The sequence below is a fragment of the Misgurnus anguillicaudatus genome, chromosome 8 (genome assembly GCF_027580225.2).
Source record: "Misgurnus anguillicaudatus chromosome 8, ASM2758022v2, whole genome shotgun sequence".
Lineage (NCBI taxonomy): Eukaryota > Metazoa > Chordata > Actinopteri > Cypriniformes > Cobitidae > Misgurnus > Misgurnus anguillicaudatus.
In genome coordinates this window covers 5778183-5792500 of record NC_073344.2, presented here as the reverse complement: position 1 = coordinate 5792500, position 14318 = coordinate 5778183, and the positions used below count along the sequence as shown (strand labels likewise).

At 38.2% G+C, this 14318-nt stretch overlaps 1 protein-coding gene across 2 annotated transcripts in view; it reads left to right on the top strand.

Annotated features, from left to right (window-relative positions):
- wwc3 (WWC family member 3) overlaps positions 1-14318 on the top strand; it is a 59681-nt gene that overhangs the window by 547 nt on the left and 44816 nt on the right. The window lies entirely within an intron of this gene.

Sequence of the window (14318 nt, the reverse complement as noted above, 5' to 3'; positions counted from 1 at the left end):
TCATTCCAGAGTCCAGAGCTGATACAATGTCACATTGAGCAGATCTAACAATGTGTCTGTGTAAAGTAATAATGTTGGTTTAGTGGATGTAAAGGATTTTTATAGACTGTGCCATTCTTCTGTATGGCTTGATTCTGTTTCATAGTTTTCGTTTTTATTCTTACTATGAACTTGTCATGACAATTTTCACTCACATTATGTGAGATGTCCAAGTTTGTCCATCAATGAATGTTTACCCTCAAAGCTATTTTACCACACATCACTTTAGTTAATTGTTGTTTTATATAACAGTATTGTAGTGTTTACATACTAATTATGTTTCTAGGAATCTATGCGTCTTGTCTATTGCTGTTTGGTTGGAGTTTGTATGAAACAGCATACATACATGTGGTAATACTGTTGTTGATGATCAAAATGATTTTAATTATATTTAAATGTCATATGGGTCATAAACCAGTCACTCAATAACTAATGTGTAATACCTGACAGAGCATGTCAGTCACAGTGTTGCATTTGACTAATAGTAGGCTAGGCTACCATTTATAACTAACCATATGGAGAATTAAGAATAATATAATACGTTTATAGATGTACTTTTTGTCAATTAATATTTATCAAGTTTTATCCCACAAGTTTCTATTTGTCAGTACTTTATAGTGTGCACACTTTTAACCCCTCAGTTGTTGATTTGATGATTTGTCAGCAGCATCTCTATAAAAAAAAAACAAATATCAAGATTGTTCAGTTAATGTCTGTAATAGGTGACAGATATTAATTATGGCTATATTAGGTTTTGAATATACATTTATTGACCTGGTCAATATTGATAAGGACAGATTGTTTGTGGTGTAAGCTTGGGCCTTTTTATGTATGATTTAATTAATCTTTCATTACCAATCCTGCACGCACAGTTTACTTTGTCGGTCAAATATAACACATGTTTACATTATGCATTTGCCTCTGTGACACCTGCATACGTTTTATCTAAATCTAGATAAATCTTTGCCTATGTGAAAATGTGAAACTCGTGTGTTTTTTATCCTGAAAATGACAAAATGTTTGAAAATCGACAAGAAACGTTCAGCGGACACCTTTATTGCAGTTTCGAGAAATAGCCCACTATTTAGCATAGTTTAGTTATTAAAAGCCTGGTATTTTTGCCTTTATTTTTTTAAGTGGTCGCATAATGTAAACAGTGTTCAAATGAAAGAGAGAATTGAACTGTAGCTCCAAGAGTTCCATGTGGAAATATGTATGGAATGCTAGTTGGGCCGCTGGGAAAGCAGTGTGGATGTGCTTTGTGAGGTCTGTATTTTCACCAGCATAAAAACCAGGCTTTCAGTCGGACTCATTTTAGGCACACAGAATTCATTATAGGGCTTTTGTGAATTAAATTTGGTGGGGATTTGATGTCTTTGGGACAGTTCTAACTCTTTCATCATCTTAATTGATACAGATGCTTGTTTATCAAAACTGTGAGCTTTCAACCTCAAATGTAATTCAGATTATGTCATTACATGTCACAGTTTTACTGGATGATGTCATTGTCCTACAGTTTCTCAGGGGACTTAGTATCATTGTTGAAATTCCAACACTTATGTCTACTACATGTTTTTCGCCGCATTTCGGGTAGTAAAAAGAACAAAAAATGACACATGGTTGTGAACCTCTTAAAAAGTAACATAAGTTATTCATCGTAAGGTTTGTATCCATGGAAACGGCAGCGTCCCATGCAAAGTGAATACGTTTAACTTATGTATGTCATGCTTGTTTTGGCTTATTTCATTTTTAATCAAAAGCATCCATCGCACCCTTCTTCCCCTTTTCCTTTTTTGTTTAGAAGACAGAATGGAGTAACTAGCTGAAGATGATAAAATAAATCTAGATAAGAAAAACCTGATCTGCTTGAGGGCTCTTCTCAGTCATGTGATGTGCTCTTGTAATGTGAAGCTTCCTAGATTCTGAGAAATCTCATATTTTCATGTCAGGATGACAGTAAAAAGTTGTAATGTTGATGTGGACATTGATCTGTTGGTTAGTGCAATAGTGAATCCAGCTAATGTCCGAACCCCCGCCACCATATTTTCTTTTCCCATCATCTTTATTCTGCTGAGCAAATATTAATGGCAAATGCTGTTTTGCTTTTCTGGCAAAAAGGCTAAATAATAAATGAAGTTTATTTAACTAAGTTTGGGAGGAGCATGATAATGTAATCCAACCAATCAGCACGAATAGGTCTCTATAGAGCCATCCCTCACCTCATCTCTCCTCCACCCTCAGCTGGTACATCTATCCCAATTAAATGGGGACTACTCTGGGTTTGGGCTAATATTCCGAGCTCAGAGCTCTCCCCACGGACAGCACGCCAAATATGTTTTATTATCATGTTACCCTTTTGATTACATGTTAATGCAAACTCGTAAAACAAAATTTATCCTCAACTGATATTACTAATAGTTTATGTCAATGTTTCCCAACCAAGTTTTCTCATGTTATTTAAACCCACATGCCACATTATGCTTACTTTTACATATTTTTACGCAGTTAAGGAGAAAGAAGCAGTGTCTTATTTGTCAGTTTTAAAGACATGCATTTTATTGTTTTTGGGTAACCTTTCTTTGTGATACTTTACTATTGGTTGCATCCATACTGCATGGTTCAAGTCACTAAATTCCGACTTTTTCTCCATGTGGAGCAGATTGGATGACAAACAAACATGTAAGCAGGAAAAAGCGCATGTATTTATCGATTTTCATGCGTGGAAAAAATGTGATATGATTTAATATGCATTTGCATCTGCCACATAAGCACGAAAATACGATATTCACCTGTCAATGCATGACATACGTCATTGAAAAAGCAACACTGGCAAATGTTCATCAACTCGGGTCAACGAGTTGCAATCACATTACTTGTTCAACATAGTCTTGTTACAAAATAAAGCTGTATAATATTGTATATAAACCTCGCATAATTATTTTGTCTGCATCCATTGCTTATTGTGCCGTTTTACTGCCCTTCCTGCTTATGTTTTCCAGGTCAATATTTCTGGCCTAGATAGTTTTGCCCAGGTTATTTTATAAATGCAGTTATTGGATATGGGTCACTTTTAAAAGATAATGTCTATAGAAAATCGTATAGTCAACAAATCGGAATTGGGCATCAAAATCTGCAGTCTTTGACAGAAATATAGAACATTACTGTATCTCTACTCTCGAAACGATGGAAAAAATGTTAATTGGAATTTAATTCTTTAAAACTCTGTTTATATAATGTGGATTTGATCATGTCCATCATGTTTCACACCACCTACTTGTTTAAGCAGCAACTGTGCACCAATAAACATGAGTTTTTGGTTTTTTCAGGCAAGGTGACAGCTTGTAGTGAAAACTGGAATGAGTGTGTTAATTCACTGCACAGTCACCTGGGAAACCACTGGAGCTTCTCTGTGAAACAGGGCCATCTTCCAGCACCTGCCCATCTATTCTTACTCGACACACTTCAATAGTTAATCTGAGTATTATACGCAAATGATCCTACTTTTTTAGGCTATTCAATTTTTAATGCACAATAGTTTTTCAAAATAAAAATCCTTAATATTTTCTTTCTTTCCCCTAGAGTTAAATGTTTGATTTGTACAGTTTTGGAATCCATTCAGCCAATCTCCAGGTCTGGTGGCACCACTTTTAGCATGGCTTACACTGAAAAGTCATTAAATTTACTCAATTTTTTAAGGTAAGTGGTTGCAATCAATTTATTTAAGCTACATTTAAACAAAAAAGATTAGTAAAATAAAATATAAAACTTTTGTTTAAATATAGCTTAAATAAATTGATTGCAACCACTTACCTTAAAAAAATGTATTAAATTCAATGAATAATTTTTTTCAGTGAATAATCCATTGAATCTGATTAGACCATTAGCATCGTGCTAAAAAATAACCAAAGAGTTTCAATACTTTTCCCATTTAAAACTTGACTCTTCTGTAGTTGCATCGTGCACTAAGACTGACGGAAAATGAAAAGTTGCGATTTTCTAGACAGATATGACTCTCATTCTAGCGTAATATAACCAAGGACTTTGCTACCGTAACATGGCTGCAGGAGGCGCAATGATATTACGCCGTGCCCGAAAATAGCCCCCTTTTAATTTTCTGTTGGTCTTAAGCCATAAGATTTATAGTCGTGCGTAAGTTCTACGCCTTAGCTACGGTGTAGGCTATCCGTAGCCTGTGCGTAGCCTGACGTGCACCTCGCAAAAATTTTAACAGCGCGTCAGATCTACACGGACCGCAAGCGCTGTGATTGGTCCACCAGAACCCCTCCCGTCAGCTAAAAAAACCTGTGTCATAGGTATTTCCGTTTGTGACGGTGAAAACAAATATGAGCCAAGTTGAGAAGTGATTTAACTCAAACTGCATCAAAAGTCACTGTTTATTTACTTCCATCATTGCTGGTCTTCTCAAATTATACACAACAAGTTGCTGTTACTTCTTTCTTTGTGGGTTAGCTTGCTAAGCTTCTTCTTCTTTGACGTTCGCGCTGCTACTGTGATTACACGCGTGGTTACTGCCTACCAGCGGTCTGCGCGTGTGTTTGCACGTCGACGCATACACCGACGCAAAAGTATAAATTAAAACCGACGCGGAACCTACGCCATCGCGGCTATGCCGTAGAACCTACGCACAACTATAACGAGCCCTTTAGTACACGATGTAACTACAGTCAAGAGTCAAGTTTTAAATAGGAAAAATAACGAAACTCTTTGGTTATTTTTAGCGCAATGCTAATGGTCTAATCAGATTCAATGGATTGTGCTAAGCTATGCTAAAAGTTGTACCGCCAGACCCAGAGATCAGCTGAATGCATTCCAAAACAGCAAAAATCAAATGTTTAACTCTAGGGAGCTGGAAATTTGCATATTAAAAAAAATTGAGTCCCTTTAATGAGAGAGTCAACCTTTCATGTCATTACAAATCTTTATGACTTTCTTTTGCAGAACACAAAATAATATATTTTGAAGAACTCTGGTAACCAAACAACACTGAGCCCATTGCCTTACATTGTATGGACACCAAACCAGTGAGACATTTCTTGAAATATCTTCTCTTGTGTTCCACAGATAAAAGAGCCATATACAGATTTTAAATGAGGTGAGGGTGAATAAATGTTGAGATAATCTTGGGGGTGAACTATCCCTTTAAGTGTGCAAATGCCTCAGTATTATTATAGTGAAAATTTATTAGAGAAGTTTATGTCACTGTAGACGGACAAACTTAAGAACATTTTTGTGTCATATAGGTTTTGTCTAAAAACACACATTATGCTATCATGAAAATTACCTTGCATGCTGTTTGTCTGGTGGTTTTAAGTGAATGTAAACAGTCTGCAAAGCTGAAAGTGAATATCTCAAGTTATTGTCTTTCAAAAGAAATAGTCGCTGGAACGAGTCATCCAGAGTTCGAATTTCTTTTTATCGTAAAGTTGCTATGTCATGCCTTGCAGTGCGTTCTATGTAGTTTTGAATACACAAACCCTGTAGATAGTTGCACGTCGAGAAGACGCTCTGCTCTCTCTCTGCGCTGTGAAAGCAAATTTGTACATTTTTACCTCCAGAAGAAGGAGGCTGTAAACAATAAGTAGTTAAAATTAATCTACGATACCACACTGTTGTTTTTATACTAATTTCCATAGTGCGGCTTACTCGTCATCTGTCATTGGTCGGCCACACAGATAGTACTGCATCAAAATCACGCCAATGGAGTCAGTAAGCGTTGCCGTGTCTAGCTGGTCAGGTTAAAGAGCAACAGTGCCAACATGTTTTCGCTGAATTTAGCTTACGTTTGTTTGTGCATATTATGTTTGAAAAGGAAAAAATTGTTTGACATAACAATTACACACTTCAGATTTTAGCCAGTTGAGGTTTTACTCAATTTGAAACAAGAGTTCGCTCAGTATTTGATGTGCTAAAAAGTCCTAAGAGTTCTACAGTATAATGTTTAAAAAAAAACATTTTTTCATGCAATCTCAGTATTGTCTTGTTTTTGCGAAGACGGGCTTTGTGGCAGGAAGGGCGCGTTTCACCTCAATAAGACAATAGTCGTGTAAACAGCAAACATAGTCTGCGTTTGCAGGCTTCCTACGGTGGCTTCCAAAGAGTCTGAGCTCCTCCGTCCACTTGCTCCTGATTCTGTGGGGAAGCTTTTGTGACTGAGGAATGAGTGCAATGTCAGGCATGCTCACACTAATGCCTGAGGGACTCTGCCCGTGTTCGGCCCCAGACAAAGCTGCCCAATGGAGGCAGCAGTTCCCACGTGTCTCCCCTCCCTCCATCCCCAGGCCCCGCGTCACTCCTTTATTCTTTACAGGCTCTGTTATGCAATGGCCGCAGCCAGGCCTGCTGCTTGGCAAAGGGAAGCCTTTATACGTGGTCACAAAGCACACCAAATTCAATTATTCTGGAAAGTGGAAGCCGTGTTGCCAACGCCAAAAGGTTATTCACATGAACGCAAACCCCTCAATGCTATTTTGCTTCTCTTGGTGTTTTCATTGTGTCGGTTAAGTTTTTTGTTCAATAAGGGACGGTGAACATGGCTTTGTATCATGCAGTGTGTGTTTGTTCGGAGGGTTTGAATTGACAACATGTTAAACTTTGTGTAGGCATTGTGTTTGCTGTGGTTTATTGTCATGGGCTCTCCAAATGCTGCATTTCAGTGATTTATCATTTGTAAAGTTGTGTGGTATAGTAAAACGTCCATGATGTTCATTTTTTTTTTTTTAAACATATCATACTTTAAAAAGGCAGCTAGCTGGTTTTTATTTCAGACTTTGGGCGATAGGCCTGCAAGGAAACGTTACACTCTAGAAATGCTGGGTTATTTTCATCAAAAAGGGACAAGTCGTAGCCATTGGGTTAAATCAACCCAGAAAATGTTTAAATTTGACCCACCAATGGGTTGAAACAACCCAGCATAAGATTGTCCCTTTTTGACCCAACGCTGGTTTGAAAATAACCCAGAATTTTTTGTGTGTGATGATAGCAAAATAATTACATTGAAACATTAAAGTATTCTTATTTTAAAAAAATATTTTACAGATTCATTAAAATTTTTGTTTTATTGTTATTAAAATAAGTGAATGGTACACGCATTAGAGCTACAGTTTTAGTAACAAATTTTTTCACAATGGCTATGTTTACATGCACAACATTTTGTCAATCCGACTGAATTTAATCCAATTGCAGGTTACTACAATACAGTTTACATGTAACTTAAACATTGCCATCTGATTAAAATGTTTGTTTACATGTACATTCCATATATTCCGAACCAAACGTCATTGCAAGCACACAGGCAGGGTTGCCAGATTCGCGTATCAAAACCAACCCAATGGACATTCAAAACTAGCCCAAAAGCATCCTAAAGACTATTCAGAGCCCAAATACAAATAACTACAAAATCCTTTGATCTTTAACCTGCAGAAAAACAACCTCACTGAAACAGTTAAAAGTAGCCCAAATCTGTCGGAGCCAATGGTGTAGTAGACACCATCCGACATATGGTTCAGATGCACTTCCGACGACCCGAGTTCGAATCCCGGCTTGAGGTCCTTTGCCGATCCCATACCCCTCTCTCCACCCTGTACTTTTCTGTCGTCTCTCAATTACTGTCTATCAAATAAAGGCAAAATAATGTAAAAAAAGTAGCCCAGGACTTGGCAACACAGCACACAGCATCTTTTGTCAAGTTCTCGCTTTATAAATGTAAAAAGTCAAAGTTGAGTTGGAGAAAGTGGCACTCTTTTCGAAAGACACATAGCTATTTTAATGCTTAATGTTATGAAAAGTACACATGAATGCTGCAGAATGTAGAACGCGTGACTTAAGTACCTTAATAAAGCGTGTTGCCATTGCCTTGCTATTGCACTTCTGTGACTAAAATCATCTGATGCGTAAATAAGAAGTAAATATAAGATGTAGACTTAAGCACAAATGTTCTGCGCATGTGCTTAAAGGCGGAGTCCATGATGTTTGAAAGCCAATGTTGATATTTGAAATCACCTAAACAAACACGCCCCTACCCCAATAGAATCTGGACCTTCTGTTGATAGACCCGCCCCACACATACGCAAACCGGCATTTGATTTGATTTTATTGGCTATAAGTGTATTTTTGTAGTCGGCCCATCTCCTTTTCCAACGCGTTTTTCAAACATCGTGGACTCCGCCTTTAAGGTATTTATGCATCTGATTGAGAAAATACTACGATTGAAACACGTGCATGCATACTTTTCTCCTGATGATCGGATCACAGATCGGACTACACCACCCCTTTCAATATGATCAAAATTTGCATTCGATTGAAGGTGTTAACATGAAGACTATTTAATCGGATTAAGCCATAAATATGATTACAATCTAATTATTTGGTTGCATGTAAACGTAATGAGTTTTGATTTTGATTACAGCAAAGATTTAGGGTGCACATCATTCGCCAAAAATGCATTCCCCTTCGCTTATGGGAAGTAATGAATTGAAGATGATTGCGACTGAAACTTCACCATCAATTAAATGATTTCGAACAAACCTGAAAACCATAATCAAGTATTTTGTCTTAAAATATAGGTGGTATTTACAGTACATGTATAGTCATTGGCTACATAAATCTGCAACACTGAAAAACAATTAATGGGATTAAATGGTTTTCCATTTAACCTTTTTGTTATTGCCACAAGAACATTGTGGATTTTTTTCAAATGTTGAAATTTGCATAAATAAAAAGAGATGTTTAGGAAAATGCTGTCGTTTTTTTTTACATTTTTAATTATTTGAATGAGGCTTTTGGACAGATGTCCAGTTTGTTGAATATGTTGTGCACTTTGGTGTTAGTCATTCTGAAAGCGAAACATTGAAAGCACGGCTTTCCAAAATTTTTTCCAGGGGACGTCTTCCCACATTAGGCATGATTTTTGGAAATTGGGCAAGTCATATGACAGTACAACCCATACAAGTTTTCCCCTCATGGCCTTGTTTTAGTTCATGTCAAAATAAATCTAAATCTAAGATCCATATTGGCCTATTAGGTCCATAAAAGCTTGACGTCTGTAGCGTCTGAAGATTAATGGCGTATTGTAATGTGCAGTTGAATATGGCAGAAGTGTTTTATCAACCGAGTGACAGTTTCGTCTTATTCCTCCTGGTCAGTGTCTTGCTTAGTGTAATATACTCGAAAATCTTTTTACTGCATCAAACCTTCAAGAGTAATGGTTTGACCAATCACTATGGCCTCCTGATGTCACTAAAATTATTAAGCGCATCTTTCTGAGGATAGATTAAGATTAAGACTTAAACCTAAAACTTTTAAACCTGGAGCTCTTGCTGATTTTTCAGCACACCAGGTGCACTCAGTCACACACAGGTTATGCGGATCATGTCTGGAATGCTATCTTAGCAGGATGTACCAGACTCGTCAGGGCCGTTTACTGTGGAATTTCAACGTTGTCTGAAAAAATGCATCATGTTGGTAATCTAGCACCAGAATGATCAAATGCACAAACACATATTTACCCTCAGGAACCTCAGACACTAGAGGATTGTTCAGTAAGCAAGCTTTTGTCTCTATAACCATTGTCCTTGGATAACTGTATCAGATGTTTTCTGGCATTTTTTTAAACACTCATGCATTTATGAAAATTTTTTTTATGGTTTAGTACCACCATAAATACAACCAGTATAGGACATATAGTATAGAAGTCGAGGAATCTTAAAGGTATAGCGGAAGATTTTCGTTTTCCGGGTGGATCACCTATATTATTGGTCATCCCAGATGTCAATCATTCTGATGATTGTTGACGTATAACCATCGTACGTGCTCGTCCCTAGGTTCGCTTTCTGCACATGCGCACTTTCACGTGTATGTGTGTTGTGCTACGGTTTCAACAATTCATTGAACCTCGCGTTCTCACTGTGGTTTTTTTTCAAAATGTCTGAGGGTCGCAAGAGAAAAAGTGTCTACGAATTGTATGACAAGAAGAGAAAGGACTATGAAGAAAGAAACAAGATCAGAGTGTTTATGGGAGACTATTTCACACGCTGGCCGCTGGCGTGAGCTAAAAGGACAGGTTGGGCTTCCCACGCAAAGTTTCTACTGGAAAAGGTACATTTTGTCATGCTATTTGGAGAAATCCATTTAAAATCACTGCTAGTAAAAGTTGATATAAGCTATGATTAGCGATGCTAGCCCTGGCACAAGTCACGAACCGCACAGACACGGTAAACATGCCGACAGCAACTTGTAAACAGAGCGAAGAGAAGAACTAGGCTCCTGCATGCTCTCGTGCACGCGTTTAACAGGCGTTCCCTCTCGGGAGGAGGTAGAGTGTGGCGCGTGTGCATTTTTTTAAAAATGTGGAGGGGCGGTTCTTTTAAATAATTCGGGAAAATCTTCCGCTATACCTTTAAGTGTGCCTGCATCTCATTAAGTCAGTCAACAACATATCCAGGAGGAGCCACTAAAATTGTCCTTGCATTCGATATATATATTAGATAAATAAAATACTATCCTGGCTCTTCCTAACTTTATAATGCTATTAATGGTGGTCAATGTTTTGAAGCTCCAGAATTCATATGCATACACTATTAAAGTAATCTAAATGAATCAAGTGAGTTATATAATAAATGTCTACTATAGGGAAATTGTATGTTTTTGAGAGACAGCAGTTCATATTTTGATCTTGTTTAGTTTTAAGTACATTATATTTCAGTAAATATGGAGGCACACCGATTACTTCGAATCTCATTGGTTCTTGCATGTCACGTGACAGAATGCGCATATGACAACAATTCAATGTTCAGCTGAAGAATAAGGCTACGTTTACACGTGGGCGGCTATTTTAATACACATTGTGCACACATGTTAGTTTTCAGAAAAGTGTTCATTTATACGTACCCGTGTATATATGCCGTCAAGAGCATGTCAAACCTGAAGGGGGCGGTGTAACGAGAAGCTCAAGCTTTTGACGTAGGTGCGAGGTTTTATGCATACTGTGACGTTGGCTGCCTAAAATCCCTTTTTGTCTCAGTTTACATACAAATGTGCAAACAAAGATTTTCAAAATCTCCACTCTGGCCGCAGTTTTTAGAAATAATTGGTTTCAGGGACGATTTCTGGGGCTGGGGGTGGTGATAGCGCGGTGAATAAGACAAGCCTTTGGTGTGAGAGACCTTCGAATCCACTGTGACACACTATTGTGTCGCTATTGCTGATCAAGACACTTAACCCCTAGTTGCTCCAGAGGCGTGCGACCTCTGACATGGAGTGCGTTTACATACACAGTCTTACGCTGATTATGCTTAATAAACTGATAACACGTGGGGTCATGTAAACGCGTTAAATGGTTTTCTTTAATCGGGGAAAGCCCTTAAACGGCGTAAGCAAAAAACGATCGGAACCGGTGGTTTTTTGCTCATTACCCCGATTTCGCGTGGCATGTAAACATCTTAACTGGCTTTCTCACGGTTATGTCCATGTGCGCATATCTCCACGTGTGAAAGTTAAATGTCAGACGCGGAAGTAAGCGCAAAATAACGCATGAAAGTCTCCGCTCTACTAAAGCAGTTGGCAGGGAAACTGCGGAAAAAATCTGATGTTATATTTACAGGTTCTGGAGGCATGAAAAGAGAAAACAATATAGCTAAAGACAGATTTGCCGTCGGCTTTTTGATCGACTATTATGTACTATAGGCAATGACGTCACTACCTGCGAGAAACCTGACAAATCTCTAAGTCCCATCATGTAAATGCAGTTGTCTGCATAGCCGGTTTATTGATTTGCATGTAAACGCATGAAAACAGTTTTTTATAATAAGCAGATTTTTGATAGTTATCCGCTTATTCTGTGCATGTAAACGTACTCAGTTATAGCAATTGTAAGTCGCTTTGGATAAAAGCATCAGCTAAATGAATAAATGTAAATGAATTCTCCATTTGGGTGTAAACGAAGGGCGCAAACGAAGGGAATTGTCTCAGTTTTTCAAAAGGGTTACCCTAACGTGTAAACGAGGCCTGAAAGTCATATACTATCTGGAATGGCATGAGGGTAAGTAAATTATGCAAGTATTTTCATTTTCCCATGAACTATAAATTCTGCAAATAATAATAATTCCCCCTACATATACACACTGTAGCAGCGTTAGTAACATTTCACATTTTTGTTTTCACTTCCCCTCACATTTGTCACTTATTTTTGAACGATGTACCCATTTATCATTGTCTTACTGTGAAAGTGATAGCGGGAATGATGGCAGCATCTAAATAAGTCTGCAGAAGCAGGTTCTTCAGTGGTGCTACTTATAGTCAGCCTATTTCTATAAGATGCTGGATATAATGTTAGGAGGGGAAGTCTGTCTAGTGCCGTCTGATGCTCAGCTGCCCGGACATAAATGAACAACATAAATGAAATTCCTCCCAAAGTTTTGCTCTCATCTTTTAAACCAAGAGTGTAATTTTTAGATTAACACTTGTGGATCTCTCCATATACATAGCGCAAGCCCTTATGTTGTTTCAGTCATAATATTAGCCTGGCCATAAGTGTGTCATATGATAATTTGATATATAAAAAAAACACAGATGCAAAACCCTCTAAGTGCATCTAACATGTTTTTTCACACATTTTTATCAGACTCTCAAAGGATTCTGCCAACAAACCGGTATTTCTGAATGGCCTTAGTCCAGGAATAAGTGGATTTGATGCGAAAGTATTTGATGAACGTGTAATACGTGTCAAGAGCATTAAGGTAATATCATTATCCTGTAATTGATGGAGGTGGCATTTAGTGGCTTTTGCATCTGAGCTCCTCATATGCTTTCTGCAGTATTGTTTTTTAGTTTATGTCATACAGGTGCTTTCATTATCATGAAGGTACCTTTTAAAGAAGGTGAAATATCAGTTGAGGTTGAGCGAGACAAAATTTTGCAGTGCGTAAGCTATTCCATGCCTCTTAAAAACCTTTGGTTTGTTGAGTGTGACATGTTTCTTTAACAATAGAATATCTCTAGCGGTAAGCAAGCCGTTAAACAATTAAACGTTAAACCACAGAGCAGAGGCCGCGCTGTGCCATGGCGACAAGTTGTCTAAATGAAGGCTGCGAATTAATTAAGCCAATAAAAGATCCTCATAAAGTTATACAGAGCTGATCAACCCACATGAAAGTTGACGTCTGTACGGCTGCCTTCAAATGAAATTGCTTCTTAAAGCATATGGTTGCCAAAACAAAAGTCCTGCCACCGGATTTTGCAGAACCAAGAAAGGAGTAGCGCTTGGAGCTCGGTAGGCATTAAAATTCTGCCTTCGAGCTACTATAATTAAGTTTATTTGCGTATATTATTTTTAGAGAAACACATTCTTGACGAGGAATGCAGAGCCTGTTGTTTGGGAGCATCTTAATTTGCAGGCGGAATTTTGGTCCGGCCCTTTGTTGTCCAGAACGGCTCGAGTTGAAGAAGCGACAGGGTGGATGTCCAGACAAGGCCTGGACCTACGGCCCAGACTCCAGTTACACATGCCTTTCCCACCAGGGAAAATAGCGTCGTTCCAGATGGAAATATCTACTGGGAAACATCAGGGAGACGGCAAAGCGGAACGTCAGATGATTATAGAATTAGCAAATGTCTGACGCTCGCGCATCGTGTGCTAAATTGCTCTTCATTTTTAATTTTGGCCTGCGGACACAGACTGACATTCTTTAACACTCCCTGAAGGAGGATTCCGCTGTAAAATAATCCCTCTCTCTCCCTTTCTCTCTCTCTCTATTTCTCTGAAGAGATGATCTTGAGATGTTTACCCTGTAATGATACTTTGATCGTTTTTGATCATGAGAACGCTTTACTCCTTTAGTCTGCAATAGGAAATCATTTGGCTTTGGAAGTGACTTTCAAAATAGGGTTTTAAGTGGTTACATTTTTATAGTACTACAGTATGCGCTACATAAATGCTCTTGCCATTCATTCTCCGGTTGTTTAAAACTTGGGACACATTTCAATGCTCAGAGTGTATTTGAGAAATTCCCAAGTCTTAAAATAACCCGTGGCCCCTGCAACTCTTTTTCTTTTTGCCGATGACGGGTTTTGGGATTCAGCCCGCTAAACACTCCGAGACCTCTCCTTCTGGCAGAGCTGCTTTCCTCTCTGGAAGAAAAGGCGTGGTATGGGAAGATTAGCTCTCTCAGAGCACAGAGGGTCTCTCAGGAACTGAAACAAAACACTCGCTTGAGAAACTTACAAGTTAGTTTATTGCCGAATTGAGTTTGAGGGCAGAATCGTTT